Raw genomic sequence first — 15,016 nt, forward strand, 5'->3', positions numbered from 1 at the left:
GACCCAAATTAATTGAGATGATTGGTTTTAAATTTTGTCTGGTAAATAATTGAGCTATCTCACTAATCAAGAGATATTTCTAAAACTACCCTTTTAATTGATTATTGTTACTATAATAAATATGTATAATTCGATAGTCATGTTTATATTCGTTAGTAGGTGTTTAAAATGCTTTTCAACGGTATAAAGTTTACGAAAAACCGTGGTATAGTTTAAGAGATAAATCATTTCTAAGTTTTACAAGTTATCATCCATAGGAGTATAATTGTAAAAAATACTTAAACATACTCCTATTTTCTCCTTGCCTTAATAATTGTGCAAACTAGAAATATCTCAATTAATTTGGGCAGAGGGAGCATTTGTTAAAGAGGAAAGCAATAGCAAACGATTCACAGTTGACGAAAGCATATGTATCTGGTCAAGGAGGAAAGCAATATAGCCACAACCAGTATAACCAATTAAACCATTACAACAACCAAGTTCATGAAAGCGTAATCTCCACTAAAGATACAAAACAAACATGATCAATCAACCTCTTAGAATCCTTGTGATCAACCCAGTTGTCTTAGTACTGTGCACCTATTGAAATCCTGGATAAAATTCATCAAAAAACCATCCAGCTGAGTTATGTGCTTCATACACAAACACCAAATCCAAATTCAAAAGAAACCCACGATCAGAAACAAATCCATCATCAAACCCACTTCCTAATTTAACCATGTAAATCCAAAAACTCACGAGAGATATACGTTAAATCTCATGAATCACAGAGGTTTTCCATTAGAAAAATAGAAAGTATGTGGACTATGAACGACATCAATTTTCAACAAATACAATATAATCAAAACCAAAAATAGAAATAGAAGAAAATCACTAACCTGATCAACCATGGAGGTTTCCAATACTTCTGAAGACTCGTATAGGGAAAGCTGAAAAATCACTAACAAGTGATATTAAAAATCGATATTCAGGATGATGATAAGGTATAAGAAAAACAGAAGAAAACAACTTTCCATCCAAAACAAAACGAAAAAGATAATGGTAGAGTCATGAATTTACCTCAACCTAGAACACTATCCTGCTTTCCAACCCAATTTTGGCTATGATTAATATCATTTGTTTGCAGAAGGCCTGATAATGGCAAATCCGGCGTTAATAGCATTTAATGAGATATTGATTCGGGTGTAACGGAAGAAGACTTCGCGTATAACTTGGGGATATCCGCCTAACCCTCTCTTTAATGTGCATAACACATGGAAATTTCAGGTGAATTCAAATCCAGGACGTTGAATGAAGGCGTAAGAAGTGGGATCATTTTCAGCCACGATTTATCCCTTGCACTTTAAGAGGAATGGGAGCCATCGATCACCATAAAAGGTCCATCCATAGTCATCAAATTGGGCAATACACATTTTTTTTTTGTAAGATAGATAGAAACTGAAAATAAAAGTCACGTGATCTTCCTCCAATGAACGAAGATACCAAAAAAAGTATTGGTCGTAGGTTTTTCAATCATGCACGTGATTATTTACCGGATAGGTAATTAAATTGTGACAACACCAATTTTTGGTGATTATAGTTTCATTAATGGGATAAAACTGTAAATAATATTTTGATGGATTTTTTCTCTTTATAAAAAAAAATAGAGAAGAAATGGATTTTTTTTTTTTAAATATTGATCACCTACAACCCATATATAGACATGGACCATGTCTTAATCAATGGATTTATATCAATTGCACCTAAAAATTAAAACTTGGTGCGGCGAAGATATGAAATCCATCGCGCAAAAAAAAAAAAACTTTCTAATGAGAACACATTTTATGATCCCATAGACATGGGTTTTGTTATTATCAAATAAGACAAAACAATAATATGTCAAATAAGGCTAACTAAATTAATTCAATAATCAATTAAAAGATATTACAGAAATACCTTAAAAAATTGGTACAAAAAAATATGTGGTTAGCAATGAAAACAACAATACCATTCGATTGTCTTTATTTGTTTATGCATCAAAGTTGTATTAGTCCAGCCAAGTAAAGTACATACAAAAAAACAAACTAAAAGTTAGCATAAGATTTTAAATTATACCAATGCAAGCATATTTGGAGATTTATAAAATAATTACTAATATAAATTGTTAGAAAGAAATTTTTCTTATAACACCAATTCTCCTTTGCTGATTTTATTCTTAAAAATTTCGAAGCTCGATGTAGAGCGTGCTGATAACGTGTTATAAACTAAAACGAGATATCCAAAGTAGAGAGAAAAAAAGAAGAGATTCTCATTAGATGTATGTATTATAAAGAAATTGTCTCTCTATTTATAAGTTACTCTATAGCTAGTTATTTAATACCATTAAGGATGCAGGTTAATGGCATGCAGTCATGCTAACATTTAGTGTATACAAGTTACAAAGTTATGGTGAGGAAGATGGAAGACCAAATAATTTGATGGTGGTATAAGGGCGTTGTCATCCACAATACATTTATTTACAACAGTCAAACAATAATAAACCATAAGAAAAATTAAGTGCCCGTCAAAAAACATACGGAAGATAAGTATTCGTATGATATACTTTATTAGCCAAGCCTTGGCTAGTGGGTGTCGCACATCTTTAGCATCCACTAGCCAAGGCTTAACTATAATCTATAATTTAGAGAATTTTATTTCCATAATACCTTATTTTTTGCTCCAATTTATCTAAAGGCAAGTAAAACACTACTTCAAAGTGCTTACTGTTATAAATTGGCTGCAACTAGAAGATTTGGAATAGATCATGAAACAAGTTTTGGCTGATATTTCCGAGGCACCATGTTGCTAGACCTTGAAACACATGTCGATTGGCGTACCTCGGTTCCAATGTACAACGTCGAGGAACTTGATGCTTGACCAATCAACCTAGGTCACATTGTATAGTCACTTGGCACTTTTACGGGAAATTCGGAAGCCTGATTATGCAAGTAATGGCGCTTCAAGCAGTCGGATCTTTCCAACTGGAAGTTGATTGAGAAAATATAACGGTACATCATATATTTTTTAATACGGAGCAACCCCTATCCAGGGACGGAGCTACGTATATATCCACCCCTGAAATTTTGAAAATCTGCCAAATTTATATCTCAAATCTTGGAACTTTAAGGGTAGGATGAAAAAAATCAGTAATGAGTGACTAAACAGTTTCTTCCCGGTTTTTAATTTAGGCTATTAGTAATTTACTAAGAAAACTTAAGAAATCTAGATATGTGAAAGCTTAATTGAGTTGAAAATAAATCCAGTGTTTCCATTTATCTCAGGTACAAAGAGATTTTCCGATTGAATTATCGGGGGAAATGGATGGGGATGGAGATGAAAATGTATCCATAATGGTTAGACTTTCTATTTTTCTCCCGATTTTCACCTTCATTAGTATTTAAATGTAAGTGGAGCATAGTACTAGTCATTTATCTGTTTAATATTTTTTCGAAAGTCAATGACCTTGAACCTAATATCGTCCTTATAAATTGTAGTTGCGAAAAAACTACACCAGGGTGAGTGTTTTCATCGATCAAAATTGTGAAAACGAGACTTAGCAACAAAATTGATGATGAATTCCTTACAAACTCTTCACTTGTAAATGTTGAAAAGAATGATTAATCAGAAATTAAATTGTTAATGATTTGTTATAAAAAATGTTGTGGAATGTTTTGTTAATTATAAAGTTGAAAGTTTTGCTTCGATTTCTTGTTGCAGTAGTATGCCTTAATTTTCTTTTTATCTTAGCTTCGTTGATAAAAAAAATCATGACTTCGTCCCTGCCCCTAGAAGATCCAAGGGGCTAAAAGTTAAAGTCGCCATAAAAAATTAACTAACCATGATCGGTTGTGAGAGGAGTGCGAGGTTAAAGTAGATAATGTTTTCTTCGTTCCTAATTTGATTAATTTTGTAGAAAATATTAGATTAAAAAAAAAGATAAATATTTAACATAGTTATTAGAGACTAATGGAAATAAAATACTTAAAATATTACTTAATTAAATTTTATCTCCAGCGATCAACGACTCCCATTGCTTTTAAAGTGCAAAAGAAAAATCGTGGCTGAGAATGCTTCTCACGTTCAAGCCTTGATCAGACGTCCCCGATTTTCAAAAGAATGTGCATAATAATTCTTGTCACTCAGTGTCAAAGTCGTTTCTCTTCTAATTTTATTTTTTATGGTCAAGGAGGATTCAATTCACAGCCCTGACCAAAGGAAAAAGTATATAAACTGATTTTTCATTTTCAGCATCACATGTTCAAACCAGATTTGGAATATATCATGAAACAAGTTTTGGCCGGTATTTCCAAGGCACCTTGCTAGACATTGAACCACATGTCGATTGGAGTACCTCGGTTCCAATATGCAGCGTCGAGGAACTTGATGCTTGACCAATCAACCTAGGTCACATCGTCAAGTCACTTGGCACTTTTACGGAAAAATGGCAGTCTGGTTATGCAAGTAATGGCGTTTCAGGCAGCCGGAGCTTGGCAACTAAAAGTTGATAGAGAAAATATATCGGTACGTCACATATTTTTTTTAATATGGATTAACCCCTAACAGATCTAAGCCGCTAAATAGTAAAGTCGCCATAAAAATATAGACGACCATGATCAGGTGTGGGAGGAATACGAGGTTAAAATAGATAATGTTTTCTTCGTTCGTAATTTAATTATATTATGTAGGAAATATTAGATAAAAAACAAAAAGATAAAATATTCAACATAGATACTAGAGACTAATGGAAATAAAATACTCAAAAATACTATTTAATTAAATTTTATTTGTTTAAACCGACTATTATACATATCTATCTTATAAAAAAAATGTTTTCTTTTTGATCTGACGATCCTGATTGGGCACTTTCCAGCTGTAGATGGGGAAAAATGATTTGCTGTTTTTTACGGAATTGAGGAGATGACCGTGCGGAGACTCCTTGAACCGAGCAAATGCTCAACCTCACACAGATGCACTGCAAGAAGGGAGTGCTTTAAGTTCGAGAAATCAATCTGTAGGACTCCGGCCTAAACCAAGACAATGGTCGTTCCAGAGTCAATTCAGTCACAAGAGAGGATGGGTTGATCTGTAGGAGGGAAGCTGAGAAATGTGTGAGATCAATGGTGATCGAGATTGTAGATGTGTTGTGTATTCTGCGTAAGAAAGTTCTGAATGATTGAATTTACTCAGTTGAGAGTGATTGTTCAGACGATGAGTTCGTGTAGACGAAAGATTGTCTGTGTAAACTTTTCGAGAAATTCTTGTCTAGACCAATGTCCCCTTTTCTCAATCATGATTCAGAGGTCTTTTATATTGCTGGAATTGTAAATACCATGATCCCATGAAGTGTGAGAATTGCTGGAGTCAGAAAGTGGGGAAGTGAGAAATCGTGTCAAAAGCAGTTGCTCATTGTGCGGAGACTTGGTTGATTTTCCTTCCACTATTTTACTAACACTCCAAGTGATTGCACGACTTGATCACATTATCATCGTGTGTATGAACACACGTGCCATAGACCGCAAGACAAAAACCCTAATTAATATCCCCCCATGTGACACGATTGATTGATGTCTCGTGTGAGTCAGTTGCTGACTTTATGGGACGATGAGTCCTTGTATTGCTGAGTTGAACATAATTTTGCAAATGTTTTGAGACTCATGAATTGAACATGTCCGCTGAGACAAAGTATCATTGTCGAATAAATTTTGATAACTTGAGCAAACTGTGCTGCTGAATTGTTGAATATTGATAGTTGAACTAATATTCCTTAGTCTGAGCAAATATTGCTCATCTGAGCGACTGTTGCTCATCTGATGAATTGTTGGTGGCTAGAAAAAATAAAATATTAACTTAAGATACTGATTGCTAGGCCGAGTATAATAATGAAGGTGTTGATCATGGGATCAACGTAAAATTATTAGTATTTGAATCTACTCAGAATTATGTTTTTGCAGAGCTCTGGATTCGAAACCCTAATTTTGATCAATTGCTGATCAACTGATGATTTATTGAAAATCAACCACGAAGTGAAGAGGGACCGGCTACATGAGATGATGAGTCGACCATGTAACACCCAGATGCTCAAGTGAGCAAAAATACCAAAGTCTCTGAAGACCAGTTGGTGAAAGGATGAATAAATGATGGTTTAATCATTTATTAAAATAATGCTCGTGTGAGCGTTAGGTAGTAAAACCTAGTTATGAAAAGATGAGGGACCGACCAAGATAGCATGAGACCGCCCCTTGGTGGTCGCGGGACCTGCTGATGGTCATTTGAGAAAACTCCAAGTTGTTTGAAAAGAGTTTGGACCTAATATGAGCAATTGAGTAAATTAGGTCAAAATTATTAAAACATGCGGGACCAGCTATTTGCAAGCCTTAGGGCTAGCCTTGGTCGGTCAAGGGGATATCCCCGTGTCACCATAATTTTCATGTCTCAGTTCTGAGAGTTTCGATATTTTCCGGTGCGTGTTTGAGCAACATTTTGAGAAAATATGAAGGATCCAGGGTTTTGCTGAAACTAGGAAAAATTCATGAGATGATTAAAAATAATTAATAAAATATGAGATCGCAAGGCGTGGGACCGTCATGGCTACAACATAGCCGGCTAGCTAGCAAGCTCGGTCCCGCAGCACTTTTCCCAATTTTATGTAATTTTTATGTGTTTTCCTTGATGTGAGGGAAATACCATGAAACTGAAGAATTTCATGAGATTAAGGAATTTCCATGAGATTAGGGAAATAATAATAATAAAATAGGGAATGATGAAGTGTGGGACCGTCTATGGCCAGGGCATGGCCGTCCGGCCAATGGGCACGGTCCCAAGGCACTCTTCCCAATTTTATGTAATTTTTAATGATTTTAGGGAAATATCATAAAATCAAAAGGTTTGTTGAAACCAGGGTATTTTGTTGAAATTAGGGAGTTTCCATAAGATGATGAAACATAAAAAATAATAATAATAAAATAAGGGGCGTGTGGGACCGGCTAGGGCATGACCGACCGGCTAGGGCCAAGTCCCACGAGTTTCCCTATTTTTAAATTATTTCCATGACTTGAGGGAAATTTCATGAATTCAAGGAATTTTCATGGGATGAGGGAAATAGTAATAAAATAATAAGGAGTCATGAGGTGTGGGACCGGCCACGGCTAGGGCATGGCCGGTCGGCTAGTGAGCCCGGTCCCACGACATCTTTCCTAATTTATTATTATTTATTTGATACGAGGAAACACCATGAGACTGGGGAGTTTCCTTGGGACGAAGGAGATTTGCTCAAATGAAGGGATTTTCATGAGATCAGAGAAAATAATAAAAATATGATAAAATATAAAATTGGACATGGGACTGGCCACGAGACAACTGAACGTCCGGTGGGCCCAGTCCCCAAGCGTCTCGATTAATATTTTATTATTTATTATTTTCTTCCTATTTTGCATAGGTTCATCGTTCCTTCGTGTTTTAGAATGCTCGTTTCTTCATTCAGGTTCTCGTTTGTGCATTATTGCTGAGTACACTTGCACCATTTTGGTCGGGGCTTACTCGAGAGCTGCTCAGATGCCCGTAAGTTGAATATTTATCACTAACCCATGGAATTATGCTGGGAAGAACCAAAAATTGAAGTGATGAAATATTACGAAGAATCGTAGAATATTGTTGAATATTCTGTTAACGATTATAGATAATTAACTGATGGCTCTATACTAGCAGGCATGCTGTCTAGGAGCATTAATTATCTGAGAAATTGGGAGATATGAGATTGTTGAAACGTCATACTTCTCTTATATAGTCAGGGAAAACCTTGTTGCATCCTGAAGACGTTGTTGCTCTATACTAGCAGGCATGCTGTCTAGGAACCGTCCAATTTTTCGATTCTATATAGAAATAATTACTGAAATTGCTCAGTATTCGTGAGATGTGTCGTTGCCTCAGTTTAGAGACTACACATCTTCATATACTCTGAGAGACATCCTTCCCAGTCAGATATTTCATAACATGAGCTTTCATGCTTCAATGAGAGACATGAGCCTCAATACTCATCTGATTGCCAGATCATGAGCATGTATAATTATGTTTTTACAATTTTAACCCTTTTCGAAAATACACCATCTACATTAAGTCCCCTTCTTAGTGAGGCATAGTCATGTTCCTCAGTTAGCACTGAATGGTGATTTTCCAGTTGCAAATAAAATAAGTAATTGAACTTAGTCAAAAGATAAGAAGTTACCGGATTTTGACTGAATGAGCAATTATCATTTGAATGAAAAACCTCAGTGTCATAATAGAGCGTCATCCAACGAGCATAAATTGGTGTAGAACCGCTGATTTGATGGTGGAAACTTGGTTGGCCTAGGATTCACGGGCCGGGCCCGAAAAGGATTGCCTTATGGAATTAGGTTTTGGAAATAAAATTGATATAAAAGGGAATTAACCCCTCTTCTTTTTTTTTATTTCTTTCTATGACCGACCAACACCTACCTCCCTTCATCACCTTTACGACTGAGTTCTGAGGAGAGCGGAGAAAAATTGCCGGAGCTGCTGATCGCCGACGACGTCCGACGACCGTCCGGCCATATTCCGGCCGGCACCGACCAGTTTTTTTTTTCCTTTTTTTTGCTTGCTGATTTCATGAGTTGTTCATGCTTTGATTATGCTAAAATTCTATACGTGTGTATATATGAGTGTGAGTTTTGTAGAAAAACCCTTATTTTATTTAACGTATGTTCGTTCGATCATTAGTTCAAGAGACTAGCAATAATCCCTAACTTGAGAGAGATTTTCTTTTAAAAAAGACCTGTGTCCAGTGATAAAGTTTTGTTTATGAGCTTTCATGGAAACCAAAACTTCATTTTAAAAGATGTGAGCTTTTCACAAGACCGAAATAAACCTTCGTTTCAAAGAAAAATGCACATACGAAGGAAAAGAGATTTTTTTTTATATGTGGAACCGTGACATATAATAAAATATAATGCCATATATTTATTTACGTGAGTTTTCTCACGTTAGATTAAAAAGATTGAAAATTTATGTGAGTTATTCACGTTAATTATGATTTCGTAAAATCAAAACATGGGTTTTGAGTAACCCTCAAAATTAGACAATTTATTTATGATGAAATATTGTCTTGGTGTAAATTTCATAGCCCAGCTGTGGATGTTTATATTATGAAATTATGTTCATGATTTTATGAAAAAATCAGTTTCAATCTTCAGATGATAAGGTTTTGTTCGTTATTGCAGGTTTCAAGGAACAAACTAAATTTGGAGTGCTAACTCTTATATCACAATCACTGCTAGTGGAATTGTAAAGAGGTAAGAGTTAAGGATTACCATTTTGTAGATGTCTGCATAAGTATTCTGTTGTCATATTATATAACTCCATCATATTGTCAAAGTTCGCACCTTGTATGATGATACACTGAAGTAGAATGCTTTGTGCACATTACAACTACTTCGCAAAGATGTTCGGCTCCCAGGAAAATGATGCTTCTAGAGACGATATATGTATGGATGAGACTTCCGCTGGTGAAGAAGAAGAAGAAACTCCTGGGATCAAAAACGTTCCAAACATAGATGATGCATTTTTCGAGGTTCAGCAGGGGACTGAAAAACGTCTTCAATCTCCAGCATTTCTTCTTCTAATAAATCCCAGAGAGGTTGTTCAGAAGAAACTAGTGACTCCTCGAGCAGCTATTCGATTTTGTCTTGAACGAGGACTTTTTCTTGCGTCAATTATAGAATTCAAGCTTTCTCGACGACCTTTAGAAAAATTCTATAGATGGGCGAGACATATATTGGGTTTTCCTCGTGTTAGAGCCATGTTGGATAGAGCACAGTTAACCATGGCTATCCAAGCATCTGGAGATTTGTTCATTTTCCATGACACGCGAGGTATTGTATCTCTACTTGCTCGCTGGTGCATTCCAACTCACACCTTCATATGCAGATGGGGAGAGTTTATTATTACCTTGGAGGATGTAGTTGCTTTGTTGCATCTCCCAATCATAGGTAACTTCCCTGAAGAGCTTTCATCATAGGAGACAACAGTTTCCAATATCTTGACAGCCGAGATGGAGAGAATTAATAAGACGTCTGGCAAAGGTTGTTATGCCCACTGGTTAACACACTGGTGGCCACGAGATATTCCTCTTGACGAGCCTGATGGTATGTTATCTATTGCCGCTTTCTTATGTTTATGGTTGTCTAGGGACGTGTTTGAAGACATCGGAACTTTGCTAAAACCATTTATAATTCCTTTTGCTATTAAGATGGCACAAGGTGAACAACTTCCCATAGGTAGTCTATTCTTGGGTTCTTTGTACTTTAACCTGGATTCCTTGGTTATAGACTCCAGTGTTTCGAATGGCTTTATGAAGATTGAATGCTACGCCAATATGATGTTTCTCCAGGCCTTGATGTGGGAACGCTTCAAGAGTTATGCACCCATTCCACACAGCATATTGCAAGGGCTGAATGTTGCTGATTGTCGTTGTATTTTTCCTGAGAGGGATAATGCCAGGATTATGCGCTGGTCTACGAAGCAACCTCAATCCAAGACACGCTTCATTGATGTGTTAGACAATGAATCTGAGTTTAATTTCCGCCCCTGGGTGTTGATTCTTCCTTATGTTTCTCAGTTGGAAACTTTCAATACCGGATAAAGTATGACTTTGAAATCTGACGTTGACTTGAGCGATGGCGAGAGATCTTTTATGTTGAGTTGTAATCCAGGTCACTTGATATCAATAATATATGGAGACTTTTTAGTAGAAGAATAAAACATTGATATAGCGGCTCGTCAGATGGGCATGGATCAATGCGTTCCAACTTTTCAAAGGAAGAAACCACCTGTGGAACAACTTAAAACCTGTTTAGATCGCACACGTGTGGAAGGAGGTTCTTACTGGTTCCCTGGTTCTGAACAAATTACATATATAACTCCAGGTTACATAGACTTCTGGGATCAGTAGATTGAGCGTTTACACGACTTCGTAATGGTTGGCCAACCTTTAATAAAAGATCCTCCTTCTGCTGATATGATTGCTTCTCGACCAAGATTGAAACACATCTTCGGCGGCGATAAGCGAAAGACATCTCCAGGATGTTCACCAGTATGTATCTTTTGCACATTCTTCATAAAATTAAAATAATTTCCTTTGATTACCGCATCAATTTATTTTTGCAGGATGGTCATGCTGTGAGACCTCGTCTTGAAGTGAATTTCTCGGAAGCAGAAACAATCATTCACGGTGGAGAAGGTAGGAACAAGAATTGTAAGCTGTTTCCTAACACCATAAATTCCCCGGTTGTTTCTTTGGTGAGTTGTCAACACTTTTCCGCCGTGACTTCTTATATCCGCATTACCAGGATTGTAAAACCAATATTTGTTATTTGGTTACAGAACTTTGCTCCGTCAAGTATTTACGGTCTTCAATTCTCTACTGCTGGGCAGACAATTTCTGACTTGAGCGTTGAAGAAGAAAATGATGTGAGTACTCTTCAACATAGCCAAATATGATGCTTCATATATAAAATGTTAATTGTTTGAGAATATGTCCAGGAGAATGTCGTTACGGAAGTGGAGAGTGTTGATGCCCGTTCATCCTTGAAGAATAGAGATAAAGAAAAATCCCAAGGTTCGGAACCGAATGGAAGTAATGAGCCTCTTGATGCTGACATGGATAATTCCAATTCCTTGAATGCTTCGGAGACTCCCCAAGTAAGTATATCTCCCGTAACCTCTTCATAGAAGTATGGAATTGCTGATTTGTGAATGAATGAATGAGAATCCATTTGAGTATACAAGTAATTTTGTCGAAATACGTCACCAGAAAATTTCAGACTTCAGCTTTTAGTAGAAACGCCGTAGAGTCTTCGTTTGAAGTCAGATTTTCATGGTATGCATATGTATCTTTAAGCCCGGAAAATTTCCAAGCTTTAGATAAGAAGATTTTTAAGTTTTGAGCACGTTCAGGGCCTGAAAAAGGAGAAACAGTAAAGTTCCAAGAGACTTTCAGGACTTTTTCTGACTGTACATTATCCAATGTTTTGGCCACATATCCTTGCTCGTTCATCGGATTGTTATGAAATTTTGATATGTAGTAGAGAACATCCATACGAAGAGAATGGTATATAACTCATCCTCATATTACTTGTAGATTGCTCCCAGTCCGTCGTCTTGTACAGGGAAGACTAAAATCTCTTCGGTTGAGCTTGTTTCAAAACGTGTTTTCATGACTTTCACGCTATTTGTTCGTATATTGAGTGTATAATGATGAATTTCGCTGATGTTGGACTGCTTGTATGTTGTTGTTTATGATCCCATTTGGTTTCCATGTTTAGAGTGCTCTAACCTCATGTAATCTTCGTATTAGGTGCCAAATACCGAAGTTGAGGATACTGAAACCAATAATGATAAAGCGAGCAGCCCTGGAGTTATTGATGAAGATACAACCATCCCTTCACTTCAAGGCCATGAGAGGGTTGTTACTGAAGTTATGGAAACCTCGATTGTTGCTACTCCAGTAGTAGAAGAAAGTGAGCCACAAGTAGAGGAGACTGAAGAAACTGCTGGCATGACCGTAGAAGTTGCTCCAGTAATTGAGAAACGTATAGTGGTGCATGAATATCCAAGTGCGGGAGTTGATTTTGATCCTCCATTTGATGAATCACTTCCATATCATGAATTAGTTGGTGGATTCAGCGTTCCTATTGGATATGCAGGCTTGTACGAGAAGATATGGAGGAGGTTTGGTCACATCATTGTTACCAGAGACCCTGGAAGCGCTTATGCTTTAACAATGAAAGTAAGTGTCATCTTGCGTGTTGTAAGTGATATATGCGCTAGGGCCAGAAATACTATGACTCCAGATGTACTCTTTGATTGGGAGTTCAACTTGGAGAATTCCGAAAGACTTGGCTTCAACGTGAAATGGCTTCGTAAGAAAATAGATGCTATCAAGAACTCGCGTGAGAATAACATACCCTTTTCCAATGATGCTGTGAAGCAGAAGGAAGATAAGATTGCTAAGCTGACTGAGGAGCTGAACATGGAGAAGGCGGCCTTGAAAGTCTTGAAGGATGCAGAGGAGCGACAATCCTCCTTTGCTGATTTTCTTTGATTTCTTTTTCATAATCTATTGAACTTCTGGACTTCTGAGAGATGTGAGTTTTATTTTGGTTTTGATATTGACTGGTTTTGGATTGGTAGATGATTGAGGATTTTCTTTTGGATTTGATAGAGATTTTCTTTAAGCAAAATGAACTGAACTTTGATAAATTTTTGAATTCAAATACTGAATGCAAGTATTGGAAACGTTTTGGAGAAATTGAAATACAATGAAAGAAAATCCTAAACACCAAATCCCAGACGCCATGAATGCTCAAACGCCCAGTACCTCAAATGTCCAGTAACTTCAGGCGTCAAATGCCTTAAGCCAATTCTCATGGATCACCGGCAGGGTCCTTCCATCTATGTTGATCAGTTTGTAGTAGCCTCCAGTTATGGATCCTGCGACCATGAAAGGTCCTTCCCAATTGGAGCTCCTTGTAGAATGGAGATCACGCTTAGTTTCCTTAAGTACTAGATCTCCTTCCTTGAATTTGTTAGGCTTGGTCGTCCGCGCTTTGAATATCTTCTGCTGATTCGGAATTCCTTGCATGATGTAATTCCAGGGTTGCGGCACATATGGACACTCGTGCAGAGGGGAGTATCCGGCATACTGTCTGTCATGCTTAGCCAAATCTTCAACAATAATTTTTTTGATAGAACGATCAATTTGAAGAGGCTCTGTACTCAACCATTTGGTGTAATATTGTTGAGGTGAGGCTATCCACTCATATCACTTTGCGATGGCTAAGATTTTGGTGGGAAGAAGTCCCCGGACCAGGGAAATATGATTAAACGTTGGTATTATAGGTGCATGAAGGGGAATCAGACTTCCCTGAGTACGGAACCTTTTGATGAAAGAGTGTGCAATTTCTCCAGACCTCTGCATAAGTTTCGTCAAGGCTTTAACTTCCTCCAGATGCTCAAATGATGGAGTATCCTCTATTTCTTCCGAGTCAGAGTCCTCTTCCACATCAGGATGTGCTGAAGGCGTTGGAGCCATCTTTCCAACGTGAATCCAAGTTCTTCCGAGGATAATTTCGTATCCTGTATCCTCTCGAATTATGTGAAACTTGGTCTCAGTGCAGACCGAGATTTCTATGACCTTAAGGGTGATGTAGCCATATACATCTCTGGCAGTCCCTTCGTGATCTCTGATTGATATGGGAGCATGAGTAGCCTCTTGCCGGGTAATGCCAGCGGTTCTGAGAGTTTCCATAGGAATGATGTTGATGGTAGTGCCAACATCAATAAATGCTCTCTTGAATTCAATTTCTTTAATATGCACTGTGGTGAGCAGTCCCAGCCATACATTTCTTTGTCAGTGGTTGGAGGCTCAGGAGGTACTTCTGGAATTGGTAAACGCTTCTCAGATACTATGTGGTTCAAAGCCATGAACATGTCTCCCCTTTGTGCCTTCAACAGATAGAGAAATTCGCAGACATGCTCGATCAATGACTGAACTGTTTCTTTGACTGGTTGTTCAGAGATGGATAAAGTCCTGACTGGGAGAGGATATCTGTGTACTCCTTCAGCCCCAAGTTAAGCTCCCCGGATTCAACCTTTTCCCTGAATATGCGTTTCAAAACTCTGCAGTTACTTATGGGATGGTTGTCGAACCTGTGGAAGCGACAATAAGGAGGACTTTCCATGTCTTCTTCAGATAGTTCTTTCTTGATATATGGCAACTTGATTGCACCATATTGGATCCAGGCATCCAGGAGTTCAAGCACCTCTTCAATGGAAAGGGGAAAGTCAGGTGCATCTTGATCAGGAGCCTCTGTGCGTTGGTCAGGAGCTTGTGCATCTTTCTTATCTTTCATTTATGTTTTTGCAGGAGCTTAGGTATGTTTGCGCGGAGGTTCAACTTTCCGTTTGCTCCCTTCTGCAACAGCGT

The sequence above is a fragment of the Papaver somniferum genome, chromosome 8 (assembly GCF_003573695.1).
Source record: "Papaver somniferum cultivar HN1 chromosome 8, ASM357369v1, whole genome shotgun sequence".
In the NCBI taxonomy this organism is placed as follows: domain Eukaryota; kingdom Viridiplantae; phylum Streptophyta; class Magnoliopsida; order Ranunculales; family Papaveraceae; genus Papaver; species Papaver somniferum.